Below are 12,383 nucleotides of genomic sequence, written 5' to 3'. Positions count from 1 at the left end.
GATTTAGGCTTCTATTCTTAATAGAGAAAAATATGCTCTTTTCTTTCTTTCTTTCTTTTTTTTTTTAAATAAGATCTCCTTTGCCACTATGTTAAGAACAGTCTATAGAGGGGCCAAGGGCAGAGGCAAGGAAATCAGCTGGAAACTATTACAACAAAATATGGAAAAGAATGCTGGCTTAGATCTGAGTGATAGCAAAGGAGGTGAAAAGTGATCAGATTCAGATGGTACTTCAAAGATAGAGCCAAGAGAATTTGTTGATGAATTAGCTGTCAAAGATAACACCAAAGTGTTTCGGCCTAACCAACTGGAAGAGCTGCGTTTGCATGATTTAGTTATATTCTTCCAACTGGAAGGGCAGAAGAGGAAGATACAAGGAATCTGGTTTTAAACATGTTGAGTTTCACATATCTATTAATCGTCTAACATATTAGAGTGGAGTTCAGGGAAGAGTCTAGGATAAACATATAAATTGGTAATTACGAGAGTCTAAATGGTATTTAAAGATATGGCACCAGGCATCACCAAAGAAAGTGAGAGTAAAATGAAAGAAGAAATGTCTGAAGACTGAGCTCTGGGAATACCCCATTATTTAGAGGCTGGGAAACAAACTGAGGAGTGGCCAGGGAAGGAGGGGAAGAAACAGGAGAATGTGTCATTCTAGAAGCCAATTAAACAATGTATTTCAAGGGAGGGGAGTAATGAACTGGGTCAAATATTGCAGATAGGTCAAGTTAGAAAAGACTGAGAATGGGCTTTGGATTTCAGTAATAGGGAGGTCATCAGTAATATCAACAAGAGTGGCTCTGATGGAGTGATGGGAGTGATAATCTGGAGTTGAGTTCAACAGAGAATGAGAGGAAGGAATTACATTAATTTAACAAATGTTTAACTTCCAGTCACTGTGTTAAGTGTTAGGACTACAGCAGTGAAGACAACGAAGTCCCTGCCTTTGTGAACTGTTCCAGCAGTCCTATTTACTAAATATTTGACCTTTAAGAAGGTCAATTTGACCTTTAAGAAAGCTACCTAATCTTTCTCAGACTCATTTCCCTCCTACGTAAAGTAGGGTTGGTAACAGCTACGTCATAGAGCTTCTATCATTTATTTAAAGTATCTTGCAGAATTTCTAGGTGTACAAATGAGTTATACAATAAATATAAGTCATTTATTATTAAAATATCAGTCCAACACAGCTTTTTGCTTCAACACTATCACAATTTTCACTGCTTTCCAGAATTACAGCAACATATGGTGAGTCACCAGTCAGCTGAGAGAATCAAGCTTTCATCCCAGAAACAAGTAGCGTGTAATTCAAATGACTCAGTTACAGTCCCAAATAACTGACCAAGAAATATGTGACATAGATTGAAAAAATTAAAAATTTCTCCATTATTAGCTGTTCACAGACACAAAGTAAAAACACAGTGAATGTCAAAAATAAGATCAAAGAGGTCCATGATCAACAAATGTAAGAGTACATATTAGAAGACTGATAGGACAGAAAAAAAGTGCCATAATGCTGTTTCTAGAATTATATTTGAATATAAGCCACCTGGCTTATAGTTGAGAGATGAGTTTCTCTTCATTAATTTCATTGCCAATTGAGTCATGTTAGCTAGCAGATCATCTCATTTTTTGAATACTAAAATTTCACCCCAAACTAGTCAGCAATGCTTTAAATAAGCCTCTTCCAGGTAACAATAACTGACTTTTTCTCTATTTATCGAATATTCATTGAGAATCTCTTGAAGAAATAATATGTTAGCTAATACTCAGATCTAGAGAAGTACAGGGATTTGAACTCACAATCCAGATAAGACAGGGCACAAACACAAAGATAACTGACAATGAGATACATTAAGTGTCAAATATGTCCTAATGACAATAACTGCAGAAGGAAATTCAAAGACTTCTAATGGTCGATTGGTGGAGGTCCTAGGGAGGAGGTGAGATGGGAATTAAGGCTATAAGTAGAGATCAGGGGGAGAAAGGGCATTCAGAACTGGGAAAAGGGCACCAGGAAAGATAATGACTACAATCACTTGGCTATCTCTATAGGAAAGTAACAGGAGAGAATATTTTAGAGGTGGAGAGGGGCACATGGTAGAGAACCTTAAATGCTGTAACTCAACACTATCCAACATTTATTAAGCATCTTTTATGTATAAAGTACTGAACAAGGTAGGAGACAGCAATCAAAGATAAATATAACCGGGGACTTTAAAGAAATTACAATCCGGAATGGGAGATGTGAAAAAACAAGTAATGATAAAACACTGAGGAAGGAAATTAGAACTAACTAGGTATACGGTAAATAATTATGCACTGGGAACACAGTTGGGATGTATTCTTTCCATGGAATTAGAGCAAATACTTGTTCAGGGAAGTTTTAAATCTAAATGGGGGACTGGGAGGTATAATGAGGGGTGGGTCTTTGGTAAGAATTCACTTCAAACTTTCAACCTCAAGACTTAGTTTAAGAAACGTTTCCACGGCTCTTGTGAGTTTTCCATAGGTTACTTATCCACTTTCAAACTCCAAATTGAATATTATCTCTTTGGCTCATGACAGAAGAGTTTTATGTCTTGGATGACTCCTCCAGAACACTGGCTTAGAGTCCAAAGACCTGAGTTAAATCCCTGTTTGTCACGTGACCCTGAGTAAGTGACTTACTCTCTCTAAGCTTCAGTTTCCTTATCTACACACTAAGGAAATAATCTTACAGATTTGCTACAAAAAATAAATGAGATAAAATTAGCAAAAACACAAAGCAGAGGGTTTGGATTATGAAAGACAATAATATTTATTTCCTCTGTTTACAGAAATCTTCATATTTCAGCATGGTTTTTTTGTTTACATTTATGGAAATAGTTCTTTAAATGGCTTTTCTAAGATCTCAGAAATGTAACAATTCTAACATTGCAAATGTTGAAATGTATCAAGATAAAAAGTCTAATATTTTTAAGCCAATCTGAAACTGTGACAGGTAGAAAAGAAAATTTCATACATTAAGTTAATTGTAATTATATAAATGTAATTATGTAAATGACATATTTTTCAAATATGTGATATAATAGTTTGGTTATACCATACTTAGGAAATAAGATTCCTGAAAAGTTGCTTACACAAGTTAAATCATAATAATGGCCATAAAACTTTTATATTTACAGGAAATTCTAGGTCAAATTGATGGAAGAGAGAATTAACCACGAAGTATATAATAGGAACCAGGAAATTCACTTCTCCAACAAATATATGTTGGAAACCTGCCTACTTAATGCTTTGTACTACACATCATGCTCTAAAATTTCTCCTTTCTCATGGGGCATAAAGTTTAAGAAATAAATACAAATAATTCTAATGGAATTAGCTGGCAAGTAGTAGAGAATAAGGATTGTAGGAAAGAAGTGCAATATAGGTACAACTTTCAGGATGGGTTCAAAAGGGAAAGAAGCAGATGTTGGTAACTGAGATCAGTTTCTCAATTTTGCTGAGAACCTTCCTTTTGAATCCTACTTCAAGCAAATGATCAGTTCCTATGTTATCCATTTTAAAAATCTATATGCTCAACTATCTGGTTTGGGTTAAGGAAGATGTACTTTCTTTACACTGGAGAAGAATTTAGAAGAAAATTCCAAAATAATGCCATGAAAATGATAAGTAATTCCTAAATGTATCAATCCTTACGGGGGGAAAATTCCCTCCCTTCCTAGACCACTCTTCTATGCATTTATGTCAATAACTTGTTTAATCCTCACAGCAACCTTATGAGGTAAGTATTTTTATTATCTATACTTTACAAGAGAGGAAACTGAAGCAAAGCCAAACAGCTATTAAATGGGAGGGGTCCCAGACCAGTGACATATGAGATCCATGGCAGAGACAAATGGAAAAGTCCCACAGCCCAAGCCTCACTGGATGCCTATAAAGAAAGTCCCACAGAAGATGGGCTCACAATCCAATCTACCAACAAGCCAATACACAGAGCTCAGGAGCAAACTGACAAACTGTTCCCAAGAAGGAAAGAAAACATCCCCCAACTAATTTTATGATGTGAATCATAACAACGCTACCAAACCATTCAAGGAAAGTAGATGAAAGGTAATTACAGACCACCCTCTAGTGACTTACTAGTGACTATAAATGGAAAAAATCTGAAATAAAATATTAACACACTAAATTCAGTAATGTTTAAAAAAAAAGAATACAACATAACCAAGTTGGGTTTACTCAAAGAATACAAGGGTGGGTTATCATTAGAAAATCTATTAATTCACTATAAAAAATCATTATCAATTCAATAGATGCTGAAAAAACACATTCAATGATATTCAACATCCACCCATAATTAAAAAATAGATATTCTTTCCAAACAAGGAATTTCAAAGGGAACTTCCTTAACTTGCTGAGATATCTAACAAAAACCTACTGCAAACAACATTCTTAGGTGTAAAACTTATCATGATCCTATCAAACACAATATCAAGATAAGAATGCACACCATTTAAGTCTATGCTGCAGCATATTAGGCTATGCTGCAGTAGCAAATTACAGTTGAAAATCAGTGGATTAACATAATAAATGTTCATTTTTACCTGTGCTTTATGGTAATACAGGTTAGCAAGAGAAATTACACTTCACAAAATTACCCAAGGACCCGTGCTGATGACACATGCAGAACAGCTTATAGCTGGACCACAGAATATAAGGCCTCATTGTCACCGTAATGAGAGAGAATTCAGTTCAGTCCTACGCCTCGTCCTGGAAGTGATCCACATAATTTCCACTCACAGCCGACTGGCTAGCCCATAGGCTCCACACACCTAGAAGAGGGCTTGAAAACACGGGAGAGGACCCGAATAGCCAATAACAATAAATGTCTCTGCCACATCCACTATCAACCACCACCTCTATTCAACATCGTATTGCAGATTCTAGTAAGTCAAGACAAAGAAATAATCTGAAAGGCAGAAATAAAATTCACTATTTGTAGATGATATGTTTTCCTCTATAAAAAAATTCAAGAACATCTAAGACATGAATGTTATACAAAAATTACTTTCAAACATCAGTAAAACATAAAAAATGCAATTTTATATAAAAGACTATTTACAATGGGAACCAAAACTATAAGTTTTCTAGGGATAAATCTAACAAACAATGTGTAACACATTAATGAAAAAGCATGTATAACTGTAGTAAGACGTGGGAACCGAGACCACATGCATTCACACAGCTTAACAGAATAAAGCACTGAGGCTCATTTACCCCAACACGATTTTACCTCAGTTCTAAGAAATTCTTGCCAGGAAAATAATGCTATAAACCATGTAATAACTTCACTATTTGCTTCAGGAACTTCCCATAAATCATCTACCTGAACAACAGTCTGCTCAATCATCAATCAGCTTCCTTCTTGAAACAATAGATTCTTAATCTGGGCAAACAGTTCCTTCCTCAGGACAACAGATCATTCAACGGGACAAATCCCTTCCTTATCCAATAACTGTTTGCTCATCAAGGTTTGCTTTAAGACCCAACCTTTGTGTCCATTAATCCTAAACTTTTCCGGAGGGGGGTGGGGGGGGGAAGTGCTGAGGAAGATTGGCCCTAAGCCAACATCTGTTGCCAATCTTCCTCTTTTTGCTTGAGGGAGACTATCACTGAGCTAACATCTGTGCCAATCTTCCTCTGTTTTATGTGGGATCCTGCCACAGCATGGCTTAATGAGCAGTGCCAGGTTCATGCCCGGGATGTGAACCCGCAAACCCCAGGCCACCAAGGCAGAGTGCACAAACCCAACCACTATGCCACCGGGCTGGCCCCCTAAACTTTTATATCACAAACTTTGCCAATTAGATTCCCTCATAAAAGCCCTATCATAAAACACTGGAGTCCAGACCCTGAAACCCTTTACTAAATATCTCTCCTTAACCTTCCCCTTTTAGAGACACTACTGAGACTTTAAAGTTGGTGCCCTCCCTTACTGCACTATGTCATAAACTCAGCTTTGCTTGGTATCAACAGGTTATTCAGTTATTGTGGCAGTCTTTGGTGAGTTGTCAGTTAATAATCCTGGAAATTCAGTAAGATCCCAAGAGACTCCCCTTACTGTCACAGCTAAGACCCTCAACTAAGAAGTAGTGCCTTCCTCTGAGACTTCTTGAGCCTCTTTCCTTGGGAGGGTCTCTCTGACTACAATGGTGAGGTGAGTGAATCTTGGCGTCGAGTCTGGGCTCTAATTCCCTTTTGTTAAAGCTCCCAAATGCTGAGCTATTTTGCCTTGCAGGGATGCAGAACCCTTTTAGTAATCTTTTCCTTATCTGATCATATTTGAAAAATTGTATTCCAGGTAGAAATGCGTCTTATTACTAACAACACTAGTACGTCTCTGTCTGTCTTTGTCACTTTTTGTTGTGAGTCTATAAGAAGACGTTCTTAGGGAAGTAAACGGGCATAAGCTACTAAATCCATCCTCGAGCCAGGCCCGAGGACTGACAGGCTCAGGCGTCCTCATCATACCAGAATCCTTACAGTAAAAACTTTGCTCTGGGTCACTTGTCAAAATATCATGAAAACTTTCCTTAATTTTTTCTTATTTTCTCCATGGGAGAAAACACCTCTGGGAGAAACTGCTTCTAAACCTTCTGTCTTCCCAGAATTGCAGATCTGTCAGGTCTCCAATTTAAGACACAAACCACTAGGCTGGGCCGCAAGACACAAGGTATACAAGCCACACACTGACCAACATATCACCAGACTCTTCTGTGTGTGTTTCAGCTTAGGTCCATGTCTCCTTTAAGTTGGATTCAAGCTTCTTACACGTATTCACACTATAATTTTAAATCACACATTTATTATGCTAAACAGCATTAATTTCACTAAGGATATTTTAGAATTACAGGGGCCACTTTGGAGAATTTTTTATACGAACAAAACCGTTTGTTTGAAAGATGTCATAGAATGAAATGGAGCAAAATCCCACACATTCAATGGTTTTCATTTCTTAACTGGAATGACAAAATTTCAAAAAAACAAATTCAGATTCCAAAAATTGCTTCCTAAAAAGATTTGCTGGGAAACAAACAAACAAACAAAAACCTCCCGCAGGAAAAAAAAATCGCTGGCCAAGGCAAATTAAAAAAATGTGAAAATTTCAAGTTACAGTTCTTTTAGGTACCCCCACATCCTAACTTGAAAGAAACAGGCTTTATCCCAGGCTTCCTCACGTCCTGTCCTGAGCTGCTCCCTTACCTCAGATCCCTATCCTCCCTCCTGTCTGCTTTCCTTCCCATCTGACCTGCCACAAACAAAGGCTAATAACTTCTTAAAATTAAATCTCCTTCAGAATACAAATGCCATATGGTTGATTTTTAAGCTCTGGTCTGTTTCTCAGCTGAAAGCCACTGTCAGACTCTCCAAAGTCTAAACAAGATAAACAGAAATTTGCTGCCGAATTCAGAATTCTGTGAACTCCAAACCAGACTTTACACATTTTCCTATCTCAATAAATGGTGTCATCAAACACCGAGTTGTGAAAATGAGGAATCTAAGAGTCATTCTTAACATTGCATGGCTCAGCTCCTTTCAACGCTCCCTGCTTTCAAAGTTTTCCTGGCTATTTTTGCCTAGTTCCTGGAATTAAAAAAAAAAACCTTAGAGATATTCTTATTGAGATCTTATTAATTTTCAAATTAAGTAGAAGAACATCTCTATGATATTGAGTCTTTCTCTACGAGAACATAGTACATCTTTTCCATTTGTTAAGTCCACTTTTCTATCAGCATTAATCCTGTCTAACACCTCCACTGCTATACGCCTCCGCTCCCACCACGCAGAGGAAGCTACCACCGTTTCTCACACTGACTACTAACTTGTCTGCTAGTACCCAGTCTTTTCCCAAGCCAATCCATTTTCCATACTGCACGCAAGAATGATATTTTCAAAGTACAAATCCAACCATGTGATTCTGCTGTTTAAAACAATTTCATTTGCTTCCCATTGTACTTAAGATAATCGCCAAAATTCCTAACACGGCTTAAAAGATTTGACTCCTATCCACTATACCAGCCTCAGTTTATACCATGTCTTTCACTTCTAGTAAGACTGGTTTTTTAGTTGCCTAGCCACTGAACCTTTATAAATGCTATTTCCCCTTTTCTCCTGCACATGTTCTTCCCTCCTTTTCATGTAGTGAATTCCTATTTATCTTCCGAGCTCCAGAGCAATCACTAATCCTCAAGATGCTTTTTCCATCCTCCTTCACCAGATCAAATCCTTAGTATAAAATGTCCAAGCTAGTGTACATGTCCCTCATGACATTTATCACAGTTCCAAGTATATATTGATTTTGTGATTTTGTTGATATCTGTCTCCCTCATTATGGTGAATATCCACGAGGGCAGAGATAATTTCTAGTTTTGCTAAATTTTTATTTCCAAATAATAGAGTTTCAGTCACATCTTTCTTAAAGGGGAAGAGAGAAATTGGGAGGGGAGAGAGACAAGACATTCTAGCTGTGGCAGGAATGGCCAGCTTTCCACTACAATTCATCTTTCCCTCCTCCAAAGTAGAATTATTGTTGAGAAGAAATCCTTGCATCTAGGTATAGCCACGTGATTAGTTCTTGGCAATAGAGTGTAGGCAAGAATGCTATGTGTCAATTCAGGCCAAGGTTTTTAAGAAAAAGATATGCCTTCTTCACCTTCTTCTTCATTTTCCACCATGTGAAGAGGACAACAAAGCTCCAGGGCAAGCCAAAGTCATAAGATGGGTCACTGCACGGAGAAAATAGCATGCAGAGCAAAAGCAGCCTCACTCCAACTATTATGTGAATAAAAACTAAATTTCTATTATATTAACCTTCTGAAGTCTGGAGGTTTATTTCCATAGCAAATAGCATTACCCCAACCAATTCAGAAATCAGTAGCTTACTGTACTGGCTTTAACATAAATCTAAATATGCACTGTCTTATCAGTCGGGTGCAGGAAGCAAGGGAATAGATATTTGAGGATGGAAAATTTAAGATCCATGTAATGCAGTGGCAAAATATTTAATAAAACTGTGGCCTGCAATAGCTTGGAGGATAGACCACATAACTTTCAAGCTTATATCTCTAGGAATATTGCTGGAAAGGACAAGAGTAGCAGTGTATGTTGGCTTTTACTTGTATTTAGCAAGAGATTTCAAGAAAGTGATGAGTTCAGGAAAGAATGGACTGATTGGAGAGTAGAAGTGATAGATTCTAGTAATTGAGGGGTTCTCAGGTCAGGAAAAGTGAAAGCCAACTCCTTGTGGACCCTGAAATGTACAAGGTTAAGACAGGAAAAGGCTTTGAGCAACAACAAAAACCCATTAAGACTTTTTCTTTTCTTTCTTTCTTTTTTTTTTCCCTGCTGAGGAAGATTCGCCCTGAACAAATATCTCCTCCCCTTCCTTCTAGATATGGCCATGTGACTAGCTCTTGTAATGGAATATAAGAAGGGAGTTGTTTGTTCCAGGCTTCTAAGAAGCAGGTGTGCTTTCACAGGTGCACCGGACTATTACAAAAATAATTTCTATTGTGTTATGACACTGAAATACCAGAGTTTGTAAGAACACCTAGCACTACCATAATAAATTGGGTGAGTTAAAATACAGAGCTAGAAATATAAACATGACTTGGATGAGAAGGATAGTGATGACATAATGGGAACAGAGTGTGTGAGTTCAGGAGCAACAGAAGAAGCTAAATTATAGGCAGCAGAGAAATCTAAACAGAAAACTCTGAACTTGATGTGATGTTCACTCATGCATTCAAACAATACGTAAGTCTCCATCCGATACCATATGCCTTGCTAGCCAGCGAGGATAGAATGAGCAAGACATAACGCTTAGCTTCATGAGTCTAGGAAGACATATTAAGTCCCTATTCTGGTAAATCAAAAGGCACCCAGTGTAATAAGGCAATGCTAGGTATGTGAGGATGTTGAAAGTGATGTAAGGCTTCTAGCAATCAACCATATATTCCACATGCATTCACAATTTTGCCTAAAGCCATGTCTGCTTCTCAATTCCACTAAGATGGTTTCCTATCTCTTTTAAAGAGGTATTAGAACTCTTCAGTTTTGAAAGTTCTCATAAAATTCATTTTTCCCAAATATTCTAGGAGTAAGGGATAAAGAAGTGGAAGCAATGTCCATTTGAGTGTCTAGCAGCAAAAGGAAGGAGAAAGAGAGGATGATAAAGATAGAGGGCAGCAGACTGAGGGGTATGTTCTTTTCGTTTTTCTTTTTTTTTTTTTTGACGAAGATTAGCCCTGAGCTAACATCTGCTGCGAATCCTCCTCTTTTTGCTGAGGAAGACTGGCCCTGAGCTAACATCTGTGCCTATCTTCCTCTACTTTATATGTGGGACGCCTACCACAGCATGGCTTTTGCCAAGCGGTGCCATGTCCGCACCTGGGATCCAAACCGGCGAACCCCAGGCCTCTGAGAAGTGAAACATGCGAACTTAACTACTGCGCCCCCAGGCCGGCCCCGGTATGTTCTTTTTCAGAGAGCTTTGCAGAAACTGTTTTCTGTCATTTAGATGAGAATAAAAATTCCTGTTCAATTTATAAGGCTGCAGATAATTCAGTGATATAATCAATATAAAAAAGCTTTAAAATAGGAATCCATTATACAAATAAAAGTTGATTTTATTATGTTTGTGGCCAAAAGAGATAGAGTCAATAAAGAAATCAGAAGTGCCAGAGAAGGTGTTAACCTTATTTAGAAGGTAAACTAGAAGGGAAAAAAGTGAAGATTAATAGGAAGATTGAAGTAGAATTGAAGACAACTCAGAACAATTCCATCCAACAGTTGATCCACATTTTCCTCAACAGGTAGAATGTGAAATCATATAGAGAAAACAAGAAGATACTTCTTAGTCCAAACTGGACTGTGTAAGAGAATTAACAAGAGAACAAAACGATGAAGCTGCATCGCAGGTCAAATGAAAGCCAGAAAGGGCACGTTTGTACAGGCCAGGTAAAATGGGCTCCATGCTCCTTTCCAGAAGCACTCTATCGTATCTACGTATCCGTGCACTAACTCGCATCCTGATTACACACGGCATCAGGGATTTTTCAACCCTTAGTCCCCAAGCCTCTGCTATGTACTGAATTGGATACCCTCAAAATTCCTACGTTGAACCCCTAACCTCCAACCTAACAATATTCGGAGTAAGGAATTAAGGTTAAATGATTATATGGGTGAGCCCCTAATCTGATGGGATTAGTGTTCTTATACAAAAAGATGCCACAGAGCTCACTCAATCTCTCTCTGCCACGTGAGGATGGAGTGAGAAGGCAGCTGTCTGTAAGCCAGGAAAAGAGTTCTCACCTGAACCGGATAAGGTGTCACCCTGATCTTGGACTTCCCAGCCTCCAGAACTGAGAAAACAAATTCCCATGGTTTAAGCCATGCAGCCTATCGTATTTGTTACGGTAGCCCAAGCTGATTAAGACAGGCTTCATTTTAAAAACAAGTATTTTGTATTGCCCTCTTCTATATCATGAAATAAAATGTATTGAAAATGTAATCTACATATTTACATATTTTTGAAATAAAAATCAATGTATTATTCCAACTGTAGTATACAGAGAAATAAAAGGAACATGACTTATAAAATGTACTTCAATATGAAAATGCTCAAATACAACTACTCTAGAAAACATAATGGATGCTTGCACTCGCTTGCACAAATAAGCCTTTGTGAGCTCACGAAGTATCTGTGAGCTTACAAGTAAGTGAGCTTGCACTCACCTATATAAAACTTCTACAAATAAGTTTGGAGTTTAAAAATGTAAGATCATAACCATTCCGTACAACAAAATCAGGACAATAAAAGAGCAGTCACAGGCTTCATCATGGTGTAATGTTACACCGTATATTTTTAACACCACAAAGCATAATCTCTGTACTATACCCCTACTCCTTTAATATACGCGGTATCTTAAAACACCAAAAAATGCTGTGTTTTATGTAGAGTTAGGCTGGTTCTAATAATTATGAACATGCTTTTCACCTCCACAATGGTCGGTGAGGCAGCTGAAAGCCATGTGGGACAGGAGAAGTCCTCACTGTTCAGAACGGTCCCACCCTCTGTAGAACAGCCAGCATCCCTGCTCATTAAATGCCAAGAGCACTTCCCCTAAATGACTGTAATAACAAAACATCCCTGTAAACGTCTCAACTGCCACCATGAGAATGGTATGATCCTCACTGAGAACAATGTATTAAATGAATGCCTATTATACACAAGACATATGGAACTACACATATGGGAGAGAAGAAGCCAAGGATTCTGGATGGAGTAATGGTAGAACAGAAAAGAGGTGCCAGCCCAGTGGCGCAGT

General features: G+C 37.9%; 1 protein-coding gene across 3 annotated transcripts in view; it reads right to left on the bottom strand.

Annotated features, from left to right (window-relative positions):
* Positions 1-12,383, bottom strand: part of SPATA6 (spermatogenesis associated 6) — a 123,574-nt gene that overhangs the window by 46,755 nt on the left and 64,436 nt on the right. The window lies entirely within an intron of this gene.

The sequence above is a fragment of the Equus asinus genome, chromosome 5, assembly GCF_041296235.1.
Source record: "Equus asinus isolate D_3611 breed Donkey chromosome 5, EquAss-T2T_v2, whole genome shotgun sequence".
In the NCBI taxonomy this organism is placed as follows: domain Eukaryota; kingdom Metazoa; phylum Chordata; class Mammalia; order Perissodactyla; family Equidae; genus Equus; species Equus asinus.
Note: the sequence above shows the minus strand (reverse complement) of the source record. Positions and strands in the feature narration are given on the sequence as shown.